Genomic DNA, 14,682 nt, shown 5'->3' with positions numbered 1-14,682 from the left:
GAACAATAAACTCTAAAACGACCAATTAACTAACTCTATATCCTATGGAATCCGAAGCTTCATTGCCCCGCTCACAAAAGCTCTCCATTGACTTCTATTCTTAGCCAACTGGATTCAGTTTCTATATTGTACTCCTATTTCTGCTACATCTACCTTAATATTACCCATCCATCTGCGTCTAGGTCTTTCTAATGGACGTTTTCCGATTGGACTTCCAGTAAACATTTTGAAAGCGTTCCTACTTTCTTCTATTCTGGCTACTTGACCTGCCAACCTGAGTCTCCTAGACTTGATGACCCTAACAATGTTCGGTAAACAGTATAAATTATGCACTTTCTCGTTATGAAGTTTCCGTCATTACCCATTCCCGTTCCTCTTGGGACCGAATATTCGTCCCATGATTTTATTCTCATAATTTCAGCCTGCGTTGTTTCCTCAGAGTAAGCGACCATGTTTCGCAACCATACAGCACAACAGGCATGATTATAGTTTTCTTATATTTTAAGCTATAATTTCATCGACAAAATTCGTGACGAGAAAAGATTTTGAACTGAATAATAACCCGAATTTCTTACTTTTAGTCGATATTTATTTTCTTATTGGATGTGATTTTGATCTGTTAATATTGATCCTAGATCTTACCAACCAACCCAATTGTATAATTTATATCCATCCATGTCACTACTGGAATTTGTATTCTCCTTCCGAGGAAGAAATGTTCCAGGACGGAACACCTATTACAACTAGTCCACTTTATCATGAGAACTTTTCTGAAATGTCTACCATGTTGTACAGTCCGCAGCAAAAAACCTGCAACATGGGCATGTAAGTTTATTGTGAAACAACGGAGTGTTTTGTTCTAAAATAAATATGCAGGGGTGGACGCCGAGGTTTCTCCAGGCGTAATTCGTGTCTCTTAGACGTAATGTTGATTCCCTGTGCTGTTAGGCGTAGTTTCACAATAAACTTACATGCTCATGTTGCAGTTTTTTTGCTGCGGACTGTACAAACTTTTCCTTGGTTGACCATCCATCTAATACTTTACACTTCACACGTAACAAATGAAGGGCGGCTTTTCCTTGATTGACCATCTAATACTTTTCACTTCACATGTAACAAATGAAGGGCGGCTTTTCCTTGATTGACCATCTAATACTTTTCACTTCACATGTAACAAATGAAGGGCGGCTTTTCCTTGATTGACTATCTAATACTTTTCACTTTACATGTAACAAATGAAGGGCGGTCCAACGCTGGACAGATCTGATGACTTGTGACAGATCCAAATCTCTCACTGGCCTGTGTGAAGGTGAAGGCTTACACATTTCCATAATTTCGGCACATGGTAGAGGTGATGCAATCCGAACCACGCTTTGGCCGTCTTAGTTAGCCAGGTTGCCTTAAGAACTCATTTCACAATAGGTGTGTGAGCCTTAGAGACATATTGTGATGAGGGTAGGATGAAAAAATTTTTCGTCCCCACTGGGGATCGAACCTAGTACCCTTACCGATTACGCTACAGCTGCTTTTCACTTGACATGAAGCTACTTTAAAAGAGGAGAGAAAGAATATCTATTTATATTTGAGTTTTAGACCTACTACTGCAATTTGAAGATTTATCGTTAGGTATTACTATTACTTTTCAAAAGGTATTTTACCAGTAATTTTTGAGTATGTAGATATAAAAATTATTTCTCAGAACTTGTGTTGCAAATCTAAAGTTATCAAATGTTGTACATTACTATTTTATTATCTTCTGTTTTGAAGAGAAATATGGTCGTCATAGTGATTAGGGAAGGGGAGTCGCTGTATTTTAAACTCAAATCGGATAATTTAGAAAATAAATTAAAATAAAAATGAATGAATTTCAGTAGTGTCGCCTTCTACACATATATATTTGTTACTAGTTAATTTATATCGGACTTCCAAAGAGAAACATCAAAAGAATTTAATGACCGTGTCTATAGCAATGACTCCCAGTCACGACTCCTCTTCAGTTTTATTAGAAATAGGAAAAGTGAGGAAGAAGAAGGAGGAGGAAAGAAGGAAAAGAAGAAAGGAAGAAGGAACTAGAGATGAAGAACTACTGGATAATGATGGAAATACGGTAAAGAAACTTGAATAGTTATTGAAAAGGTGGTTCATACCCGAATGTTATTACGTGAGAATCAATTCTGAAGTGATCCCGAAGAGAAACTTGTTCTCTCATACTACCCTGACCTGGATCCAGGCAACTGCACAAGTAGGAGTTGCCCTGACCCAGGCCAGATGATGAGAAGTTTTAATTTAATTGTTTGTCTGTTATTTCCGAACGTTGAATAACCTTTATCCAGTATCTGAATATCCATAGTAGAGATCGAACACACATTTGAATTAGCAAGGAAAGAAAAAAATATCCAAAGTGATTTATATACAGTGTGTATATAAAAGAACTACGGGGTTTTGAGGCAAAATATTTTAATTAAGTAAAAAAACGTACATACATGTGTTATACATGATTGAAAAGCTTACATTTTCAAGTTTTGTTTTTAACAATTTAATAAAGTTCAATCTGAGCCCCGCCGGGGTTTTGAGGCAAAATAAGTTTTAAAAAAACGTACATACATGTGTTATACATGATTGGAAAGCTTACATTTTCACGTTTGTTTTAACAATTTAATAAAGTTCAATATGAGCCCCGTGAGTGACATGGCACACATCGTAACGGTACTCTATCTCTTGAATAACACATTGACCCTTTTGTTGTGGCGTCACCATAGCGCGAAGCGCAACAATCCACACGGCACGGCACTGATTCACTGACTACTGCAGCCGCTACGTCGTCTCAAAGTCAACGCTCCGCAGCGCTGCCACCTGTTGATAAAAACATTTCCAATTAGTATGACTAAAACTTTTTGAGCTAGTCGTTTCAGAGAAATTAACTAAATTTTGCTCTTTTTTATCGTTAATAAGATATGAATTTTTAAAACCCCGGAGTTCTTTTATAAACACCCTGTATTTTCCACAAATAGAAGTTTTCGAGATTCTTGAAAAGACTGTCGTTATTCAAGCTCATCCTGTTGTTTTGGCTTTCCCTTCCGAGCCGACTTAGTATAATTTAAATTTAATTTCTTTCATGACCTCGGACATGCACCAATACACACATTTATTTAGTATTACACATTATTATCAACACTAACGTTGTAAATCAAGATTAAAGACTACCACTTGAAGCTAGATTTGTGTGTACCTAAAGACCACCACGTTAGGTGCACACATTTTCATTCACGCACGCCCTCATACATACATAACAATGTGTTCATATAGGTGATTCAGTTTAAAAAGAAACTATCATCTAACTACAGTTGGTCAACATTTATTATATCTATTAAGAACTTAGACAAAAAGAAAATATTTATGATATGTAATTGAATACACATATAAACGTATCATTCCACATATAATATTGGATTACATCAATGTAAATATATATATATATATATATATATATATATATATATATATATATATATATATATATATATATATATATATATTTGATATTAAGGCTTTTCACTAGAGCAAAATTAAACTACCGTTAATTTTAGAATTTTTCTGTAATATCTTGAAAAGAAATATTCAAAAAGCAGAAACGTAGTGAACTAGAAAATACGGTTTTGCATCTGATACTTTTACCACAATTCATCTATCTGCTTTTGGTATGCCGCTATTTACAGAACCCGCAAAAATGCTAAATCTATCTAACAGTTGCAAATCGAAAGCAGATAGATGAATTGTGATAACGGCATCACATGCAAAATCATAAAGTCTAGTTCACTACGTTTCTGCTTTTTGAATATTTCTTTTAAAGATATTTGTTTTGAAGTCATTACAGAAAAACACTAAAATTAGCGGTAGTTTATTTTTGCTGTAGTGAAGACCCTTAACAGAAAGATGAAAAATAATTTAAATTTTGATAAAATGAGATGTAAATCTGAAAATCTAGTCACATTCTATGATATTTCGTATGAAAGAAAAAACTTAAAATGTAGGTTAAAATGAATCTGTATCTCATATGAAATGAAAAGAATTTAAAAGATGATTTAACGAGTCCTTTTTCATACTTTTATACGACTTTTTATATCGCACGTTCGTAAAACACCCTTTTGGTGTCCATGTACTTAAATTCACTTTATGTCAATATGCACACATCAATCAATATTTATAAATTGTTAGTAACACATATTCAGTTCGCAGACTTATTTGTTTATACATTTTCCTAACTCAGAGATTAAGGAAACGAAGTTTTGTCACTAGTTTCACAGTGACAACGTCACTCAATTTGTCATTCCATTTATTACCTGGTCCATTTACTAGCCTCTTAAATCACTATCAAATTGTATCACATTAGGTGCACACATTTGTAGTTATATTCCCACAATATAAAGAAACGAGAATTTTCTAGGTTCAAAGAGGTTTCGCTTTTATATCAAGACCACAATTGCTGAAGTGGAAAACTGTTCAGGTTCGAGGAGTCGTATATAATGGATGAAATTGAAATGTAATTGCACAGGAGGATTTCAGGTTTATGAACTTGAGGGTAGATTTAATGATAAATTAGGCTTACGTTGACCTGCCTTAATTCCATGCTACATGCAGTTAGTATAATAACAGACTATGTTGATATTTACATATGTTAATTAATCATATTACAAAGATTAAAAAGAATATGTAACATACGGCGGTATACTTTAAATTCACATTTTATATTCGTCAAATTTTTTGAAAACATGGCAGCCAACAACCGTTTGGGGCAGGTATCAAGACCATTTACACATATTTATCTACTCAATTCAACGTTATACATTTTACTTCAATATCACATTTATATTCAACACGTATTCATATCTCAACATACATATACTCAATTGTCATTTAATCTTTCAAATCAGTGACCCCGATTAATAAAATTCTAAGGTTGCAACACTTCACATAAGAAAAATCCGACCATATAACAAAATTCGACTAATTAACCGCGCATAATGATAAACATTTCTATTCTCAAACAATTTTAAAAGAGTGGACACTTAAAGCGCAAGACAGGCACGTGAACACAGAAATTATATATATATATGACTAAAAATGTTAGTAATATTTATGGGATATCTATACAACATTCACCTCTATGGTAATCAATGGAAACAAAAGTAGAAATAACGAATAGTACAACGGTGAATTTCAAATGCATAATGATAAAAGAGACGAAAGCAAAATTGAATCGTATACTGAACTATCGCTCGCTATCGCGGTGGGTCAAATTGTGTTGGAAAACAGTCCCTTGATATTTGACATAAACAAATACCTCCATGAATTGTGTCTTGCAACATCTCAGTCGTAAATTCAGGTTCAAATGATGTATGTTAAATGATAAAATATTTGTCAAGTTATAACTTGGGGGGAAGGTTGGATTTTTAAAAAATCTTAGAGAAGAGAAAATAGAAGTTTGGCTAGAGAAGAAAACAGCAGTGCGCCAAAACAATAACCTAGAACACTAAAACTACAGGAATAAGTAGTCGAATTTAGATATATGACAATCCACAGCCAAATATACTTTTATATGCCGAAACAAGTGGCCTACTAAACGCGTGCCCTAAAATGTATATCCCCAAACCCACGAGCTAGTCTGTGTCCTGAACGGGATTTAGAGCCTGTGTCCAGACAGAGGCTTTATGAAAATCCTACTTCACGCCGTATGTGGTGGAGACCTTGGAGACACCGGCCCTACCAGAAGGTCAGTGTGGTCTCTAATATAGAATTTCTAAACGAAAAAAATGAGTTACAAGTAAAGTATGAAAAACTAGAAGAAAGTCAATAAATAGAAAAATTTAACAGGGATTTGCCAAAATAAAAGAATGAATAAAATAAATTTTGTACTAGCAAGTTATTTGCAAGTTCTTACTAGTCGCTACCAGTCCGCAGGGGCGCTAACCTTGAGACGTCAACTAATTTCAAACACTATATCTTTAAATTAAAAGAAGTGAAAATTTATGGACATTGGGATTTTGGACGCTCTGGTACGGTAATACGAGATTCTGCTGTAATAAATTTACTATATTATTCAATCCTATCCACTTCTTCACCTCTGTGAACAGGAATAAATTTGGCTTAATCAGGTGACGTGGAAAAAATTCAAAGTTGCCGAGTACTATATTACAAATGCAAAGCTGGACTCGTATATTTAAATTGTACTAATTGGGGAAACGTTTGTTCTGTTCTGGAGTTACATGGAAATTATTCGAAATCATTTGCCACATAGACACTACTCATGTCATCCGATCAGACTAAACAGTTAGTGTGCACTATTACTATTGAATGATAAGCCACGAAGTGCAAATATAAACCATCATTTTCACAAACCACACTCCCTCATACTAAATTCTGACGTAATGGTCAGTGCTCGAAATAATCATTATATATAAATAAGCAATATCTCGTGACAAAGAATACTACTGGGCACGTAGATTTCTAGGTGTCCTATTATTTATTCACACTCACTATATATTATCACTTTTATTATTCGTTTATTTTTATTCACATTCTATAACACAGATTCCTTTATAGATACCCTGTTCTACAATTTTGCCCCAAGACTGTTCAAAGCAGTTTTATTCTACATATATTAAAATCAATGAACTACTATCTAAACTATCGCACACTGATCAATACGTAGGAATTCGTATGAACTAACGCTAGATTATTTCAGCACAAACCACAGTACATTTACACTCCACGGCTTCATGTTATTTTTATATGCAATAAGAATTCAATATTATTAACTATCCTCTTAACTAAATGCGATTATATTTTTAAAAATGACAACAATGCGATCGTTCACAGAACGTAACGAAGAGAGAGAATTTAAAACTGCAGTCTGATGACAGAATAGTGTTATATAGGCAAACTTCGGTTTAAGAATAAACGTGAAGTCTAATTTTGTTAATCATTTAATTATGAAACTACATAATGTATTTTGTTTTTCAGAGAAACTAATTAATAATATAATTCGTCTACGTATCTATTCATATGGACCAGAACTGCTACATATGCATCAATAATTACAAAAGAATAATAATTTTCGAGTTGACTAGATTCTTAACTCTCGGAGGAACAAAACACTAGCGGCGAGTAGCTCTTCGTGCGACACGAGATGGCTTTGGTATATGAAAACAAACTTTGTACTTCTAAACACATTTTGTACTCTATGATCGGTTTCGGGCCGCGGTGGCTCAGTGGTAGAGCGTTCACCTCTGGTGCATGGTGTCCCGGGTTCAAACCCTGCTCCCGCCAAGTGAACTTTGTGGTGGACAAACTCCGTGTGCGTGGTTTTTCTCGGAGTTCTCCCGTTTCTTCCCACACTCTTTATTCTACCATTTCATTCATTTCTCATCATCACCGTCTCCTTTAGCCTAGCCGTCATAATCGTGGGACGTAAAACTCAAAGATTTCATTTCATTTTTTATTATCGGTTTAACTATAAGTAGTATACTATGGAATAACGGTACGGAATTACTATAAATTTGCATTACGGACTAATTTACTTATTTGAACCGACCAAAAGAGATGAATAATCAAACAACAATACACTATCCTTAAATAAATTAGTCATGCATGCTCACACACAACACACTAAATTACACATATGCATGCTATATCACACATACACTAAGAAAGCACATGCTAACACATATCACTATGCATGCTAATCCATATTATTACACAACTCAACTACATGTACCCCGAACAAGTCACTAATTTCACCACATCGAAAAATCGGTTTTGTGAACTAGAAAGCGAACGGAATAATCAGTGCAAAGTAGCTTTTCTATTAATTAAACCATTTTTTTAATTTTAAGATTATTGCCAATGCTTCAGAAGGGACAAATTGAAACTATTAAAGAAAAGAAGGTTCCTTCCTTGGAGGAAAAAGAACCCTCCATGAAATTCACTTAGCCCATTATGCGTTGGAAGCTATGATCAATTTAGGAATAAATGAGAGCCCCTGTGCTAACTTACACTGACAAAATAATAATTAATTCAACCATAAAGAAACCTACAACTACCAGTATGCAAAAAAAAATCACATTTACTACGTGCGCAGACAAAAGCTATATCTAGACATTTCTATCGTAAACTAACGGAAAATTTAGGAGGTGGAGAGGATATCCTGAACGTCAAGACTTAGTTCAAAAGATCACTTAAACCAAAAATTTGATGCACTGCACTGCGAATCCTGTCCATTACTATCTATATTCGTCAACATGGCGTCCGCTGAGCAGAATTCTATATCTTAACTTTTCTGACTGATTTCACTGCTTAATTTAACTGTTCAGGGCTCCCTTCTGCTTCCAACAAGTTTATTTATTATTTTATACACATCATTACCTGGATTCTACTGCTTTTTCGTCGAAAATCCAGAAAATTTCCAGGAACAAAACTGACGTAGTCTAACTCTCAGCTTGACCAGCTGAAAAAGAACAAAATGAAGACGCGCCATAACATAACACGCGTCAGAAACATAGTTCCAATCAGAGCAAAGAATTTTGGGTGCGGAAATTACAAAGCGAATGAAAATAGTAAAAACTGGATGAAACCGGATTTTGGGAGGATATGGGCATTTCAGAGGGACGAAGAGAGTTTAAATTATTCTAACAAATCTCAGATTGCTGGACAATCTCAAAAATTTCTGTCCAATTGCTGACCTATGTTTTTTTATCGCATTAAGATGTATAATTTCAATAATCATCCATTAGTAATGCCCATATACAGAGTTTATAATGAAATAATATATAAACAAAGAAATTATTCCCCGAAATATAATTCTTCCTAGATTATACCGAACCTCTCACATTAATTTTGGTTTGAGTAAAGAACAAATAAATTTAATACATAGACCGAAAATTATGTTTTGAAAATTTTACAGTAGGCCTACGCGGTACGTTCGAAAAGTATGGGTCCCCTCAAACAAAAAATTTCATTCCGGTGACTGTAATGGCACATTACTGTTTCAAGTAAAATATTCACTCAAAACTAATCAATACTAACCTAGTATAAAAAGAATCAATAACAATTTCGAGCCAAACAAAGTTAAATTACTAAAGCATGCATTTTACACGTCATCTGGATATGGCTGGACCGAAACCACGCTACACAACTATCAGGAGAATTTTGAAAGCAATACTTACGATTATCGTTATTATTATTATTATTATTATTATTAATAGTAATATTATTATTATTAATAATAATAATAGTTATATTTGTTTATTTATTTTTACTACTTTTTTCAAATCATTTACATCGGCATTATAACATGAATAATGTTGCTTGACGTTAAACTTATATCATATTAAATATCTAATACGATTTCTAACTTCTACGAAAAAATACAAATCCTCTTAAGAGAGGTTGAATGAACTCAGGATTAGTGTCTTGCGTTTTACATAAGCAATCGACTCCACTCAAACTACTTGATATGTTGTCAGAAATATCGATGTGGAAACACTAACAAGTAGATCACAGATTCGCTCATAATAACTACTAGCTGCTTGTATGAGCAAATCTATTCACGAGATTTTCGCGGACAACCAGAAGTCTGAAGGAGTATCGTTTAGGCCATCCCTCCTTATCAAAAAACGTACACTACAATAACACCATAATGGAAATGAAGAAGTAACTTTGTTTACTCGTATTGTATAATATGTAGAGCTAAGATATTAAAGACATCGCTTACATGTAGAATGTGTAATTTATTTAATAGAGTGAAAAGATAAATTATAAAACACGCAATAATCAGGATATTTTTTGACAACACATTTAGATTTATTCCTGATTTGCATCAATTATATTAACTTGAATCTTATTAGGGGCCGCGGTAGCTCAGTTTTAGAGCGTTCACCTCTGGTGTTTGGGGTCCTGGGTTCGATCCCAGCCCACGTCAAGTGAACTTTGTGGTGGATAAACACCGTGTGCGTTTGTTTTCTCGGGGTTCTCCCGTTTCCTCCATTTTCTTCATTCCACCATTTCATTCATTTCTCATAATCACCGTCTCCTTTAGCCTATCCGGCACAACTGTATGACGTAAAATTTCATTTTGAATCTTATTAGAAGATAGCTGAAAGTCACTTCTTTGCAAAAGTAGGATAGATTTATGGAAATTATTAAATGATCTTCTCCCTCCCTTAGGAGATGCATTTCAATAATAACGTAAGCTCAAAAATCCGTAATGCCACACCTTCCCACCTCCAATTCTCAGTTACTGTATATCACCCCTCGTTCCGATGGGAGATAAATTTGAACTTAAACGGCATGAGAATGTCACTATTCAACTCCACCATTATAATGCCATCTTCGTCCCAGAAGATGGATCCAGGACATTTTTGATTGATTTCTGGGTACGGAACTTTTATGGGGCGGGGAAACGATTAACTCTCTAATCCTTTGATTGTTCCTTGATTTCGGGAACATAAATATGGATCCAGGTTTCATCCGGTGTCACTAGTCTAGCCAAAAGTCATTTGTCTTTTCAAAATGGGCCAAGGTGGCTTTGGATGCTTCTATACGTTCCTTCTTTTAATCCGTACTCAAAAGTTTCAGTACCCCTTTCGCTGAAAGCTTGTGCATGTGAGACTGTGATAATAATATAACCAACTCGCTCCCTGGAGATGTCCAGTATCTGGGCAATCTTTTTGGTGGATATTCGACGGTCCTCAATAATCAGGGCATGGACAGCATTGCATGTTTCCTAGTCTGTTGAGTTTGACGGGCGTCAGCCGCGGAACTAATCTTCCTCCGTAAAATGATCAGTCTTAAAACATGATATAAAGGTTTTTACATGGCTATATGAAGGACATTTCTCCCCCAATGTTTGACACATCTTCATATGAATTTTCTTTGCAGGCTTTCCCTGGAGCCGTAAGTCCTCAGCTCCGACGACGTGAAAGTTCGCCGTGCCTCTTCCATATCACCTTCTACCTGCAATGACAAAGGTACAATTAGGATTCAATTGACTTTAACATACTTACATATTAAGATATGAAGCTTTCATGTGTTAACAATCTTATTTTTCTGCTTCAATTTAAAAGGAACAAAGCCAGGAATTTTTCAGCCCCCAGGAATCTTTCATTTTGTTTATAATTACTATGCTTTGCACATACAAGAAGATATTTTGGATATAAAGATTTGAGTAGTTTTTGTACGACTTTTTAAAAGTGTCTTATTATTTTTCACTTTAAAATGTTTTTTTTTTATTATTTAGATTCTCTAAACATTATTTTACACATGTGTTATAACTTTGTATATTATTAAAATTATTTTATATTTATAACAACATTTTTTAGTCGATGTGATGTTTTTAGCAAATCGTTAGTTTGTTGTAGTTCATAAATTGTTTGTTCCTTTTTAAATGAAAACTGAGAATGAAGTTAATTTGTTTGTAGATACATGTAAAAATTCAATAGATATGTATAGTTTAAATAAAATATCGCACCTTTAAATGTGTTTGAAATGTTAACAAAACACTTCTGTATATACCAGGTTATCATAAAATAAGTATCGCTGTTCAGAGAACTCTTTAAACGTAACCACTTGACAGAATGCAATCAAACCTGGTAGAAGTACATTTGGGAACATGCAGAAGCGATTGGTGTAGAAAACAAAGTTAGTTCCAAATTTCGCCACCAGAGGTAATTGTGGCGCTGTACAACAGCAAATAAATGCAGCGTGGACGAAAAATTACACTAGTGATGTTAAATGATAAGAAAGGCTGTAATTACCCCTCCTGTGCGCCTTGTAGCATTGATTACTAATGTTATTAATACACCGTGGTCAGTGGCGGATTTAGGGGAAGGGTTATTTTGAACTGAAGTGTCTCTTTAAAATTCTTGGATATCTTACAAAAACAAAGTTAAATGTTAGTCTTTTCTGTGGTCCCTATAATGCAAGCTCCCTCCAAAATTACAGGGAAAGATTAGTGTCAAATCTCGCCTCCAGAGGCTATTGTGTTTCTGTATAGTGTTAAGTACGGTTAGTGTGGTATGAAAGACAAATGATATTGATATTCAATGAAAGAAAGGCCGTAATTATGCCCCTTTGCGACGCATGGCTTGATTTGTACTCCTATTAACAACCCGTGGTTATGAGCGATGATGATCATGTGGAGATCCTTCAGCAAGGAAAATACATGGTGACTAGCACCGTATGAGATGAGGATTGAGTTCTAAGGATAGAACCTACAGGATAACGTGGGATCTAACTCACGTGTCTTCACCGGAAATCAAACCGGGGACCCATTGAACACAACGCAAAGAGTGTGAGAAGAAAAAAGAAGTAAACATCGGATCACCATCAATTCACTTCTGGCACATAGTGACCCTCAAACGCGTATCACTGAAACACATGCAAGCGTGAGTAAGCGCCTGGAAAGGTAAAATAACAGTCTTTGTTATCATTTAGCATCACTACAGTCGTTTTTCTTCCACGCTGGATTTACATGGCTTTGTACAGCGCCACAATTACCTCTGGTGGCGAAAATTGGAACTAATTTTGTTTTCTACACTAAACGCTTCTGCATGTTCCCAAATATGCTCCTACCAAGTTTGGTTGCGTTCTGTCGAGTGGTTACGTCTCCAGCGATACTTATTTTATGATAACCTGGTACTTTAAAATGTATTGGCATAAAAAGTGAACATAGCTTAAAGAAACGAGGTTCATATTCTATATCATACCAAATGAAATTGATATGGACCCCATTAAAATAACGTACGAAATGCATGGTATTAGATATAGTTTAATCCAAATTTATAATAAATCTACCTAGAGATATAAAAGTTATAGTGTTATAGTCTACCGTCGCTTTCCAGCAATGTGGCTATACAAAAAGTGGATTTACAGTTGAAGGTGAAAATCCGCACCATCATAATGGAAAGAAATATCAATGATCTCCCATCGGGAATCGAACCTGGAAAACTATGCAGCAAAAGAGCTTGCGCTAGCCACTAAACCAGCTTGAAGGTGATAAAAAAAAATATATAATTAACCTTGGTAAAAAAGAAAATAGTTCTTGAAGTAATTTATAGAATATTTTTTTTTTTTTTTAGGTTACATACATGGGTCTCATCAGGTAATAAAACCTACTAATGAGGAGCACACCCATTACTTTATCGGAGGTCCAAGTTTTGCAGGGGTTTCCAATACTACAAGCTACTACGTCTATGTGGTATTGAACGGGTATTATTCTGCACTCGAAAAGACGATAAGTAGAAAATTAATCGTAAAATTTCACCTATATTTGCGGGAAAAAACGATAGAACTAGAATGTTTTATAAGAGAAAGAGTACAGATGAAGTGTAAGATCAAATTTTCATGCTACATCAATCATTTCCCTATTAAACAAGTATAGTTTTATTGAGAAAGTGTATGTTGAGTTACGAAGTTTTCGGGAGGTCCGAACTTGGTGGACCCCCCGTGGGTGCACCCCTGCTACTAATATGTTAATATGGAAAAATTGCTCTTTTGAAATCATCTCTTAGGGTGAGCTAGTGCTGGTTGGGATAAATAGATGGTATTAAATATCTTAATTCATTATTATTATTATTATTATTATTATTATTATTATTATTATTATTATTATTATTATTATTATTATTATTATTATTATTATTATTATTTTATCTCTCAATATTTTCCTACATTACGAAAACTACATCAAAATTAGCCCATTCATTTCTAAGTTACTAATGTAAAAAAATTGGTAGATGTGTGCTAAATATGTACCTAAGTACTTTAGTTAATGACTATTGCTTTAACTTGTGATGAGCCATTTATCAAATAAATTAATACTTTATAAGATAATTCCATAAAAGTGATTAATTATGACAAAAAAAAAATACGTGTTTCATTGCGTCTGTTGCGTTACTATTCACCACGTAAAACCATCAAAAGAACTGAAAGGGTACAAAAAGAACGGGAAAGAACGAACTCTGTACCTCGAGAACAGTTTATGTCGTATCACCTTTCAGTCGCTAATAAGATTCCGGCATAAAGACTATGAAGCACTCCGTTGAGCTACCCATTTGTAAGCATTAGGCACGCTTTCTGGAAGTGTGAGTTGCTAAGTCAAGAGGGCTGCTTTCCGCCTCATAGCCACTTAATAAGCTTTTAGAAACCAAAGTTTATCATAATTAGTTCCCCTTATATATTATCTTTAATCGGTCTAAACCTTTCAACTACATGGTTAACGGAAGAGGCTACGAAAAGCCTTTGGACAAGGTTGGAATATCAAATGGAAAACAGTCCCTAATTAACCATCCTGAAATTTCCTTCTTATGAACTATCTTTGCTCTCGATACACTCCTATTGTAATATAACGAAAGACACTTTTTTAATATTTAAAAAGTTATTATTAACTCTAGTATTTCACTATCCTTCCTGATATACACAATAATATTACTATACACTGTGTATAATTAAATATTAATATTATCTATGGTTTAATATAATTATTATTTAATATTAATAATTCTGAAAATTTTTACTTATGTTTAATAGAGCTTTTTGATTATGTTAACGGTAAGTATGTTTAGTGTTCAAACGCGTACTTCTGAAACTAAGAGTTCTGTAATTAACTGGTTCATATTAGCTTTGCTA

The 14,682-nt window shown here is 34.3% G+C and overlaps 1 long non-coding RNA gene across 1 annotated transcript in view; it reads left to right on the top strand.

Annotated features, from left to right (window-relative positions):
• Positions 1-13,570, top strand: part of LOC145691759 (uncharacterized) — a 30,481-nt gene extending 16,911 nt beyond the window's left edge. Inside the window, exons 2-3 of the long non-coding RNA XR_014132535.1 lie at positions 10,936-11,024; positions 13,134-13,570. This is a non-coding gene — a long non-coding RNA (uncharacterized LOC145691759). The remainder of the gene's footprint in view (positions 1-10,935; positions 11,025-13,133) is intronic.
• The last annotated feature ends 1,112 nt before the right edge of the window (positions 13,571-14,682 follow it).

Source organism: Thermobia domestica, chromosome 8, assembly GCF_964235325.1.
Source record: "Thermobia domestica chromosome 8, izTheDome1.hap1.1, whole genome shotgun sequence".
Classification (NCBI taxonomy): domain Eukaryota; kingdom Metazoa; phylum Arthropoda; class Insecta; order Zygentoma; family Lepismatidae; genus Thermobia; species Thermobia domestica.
Note: the sequence above shows the minus strand (reverse complement) of the source record. Positions and strands in the feature narration are given on the sequence as shown.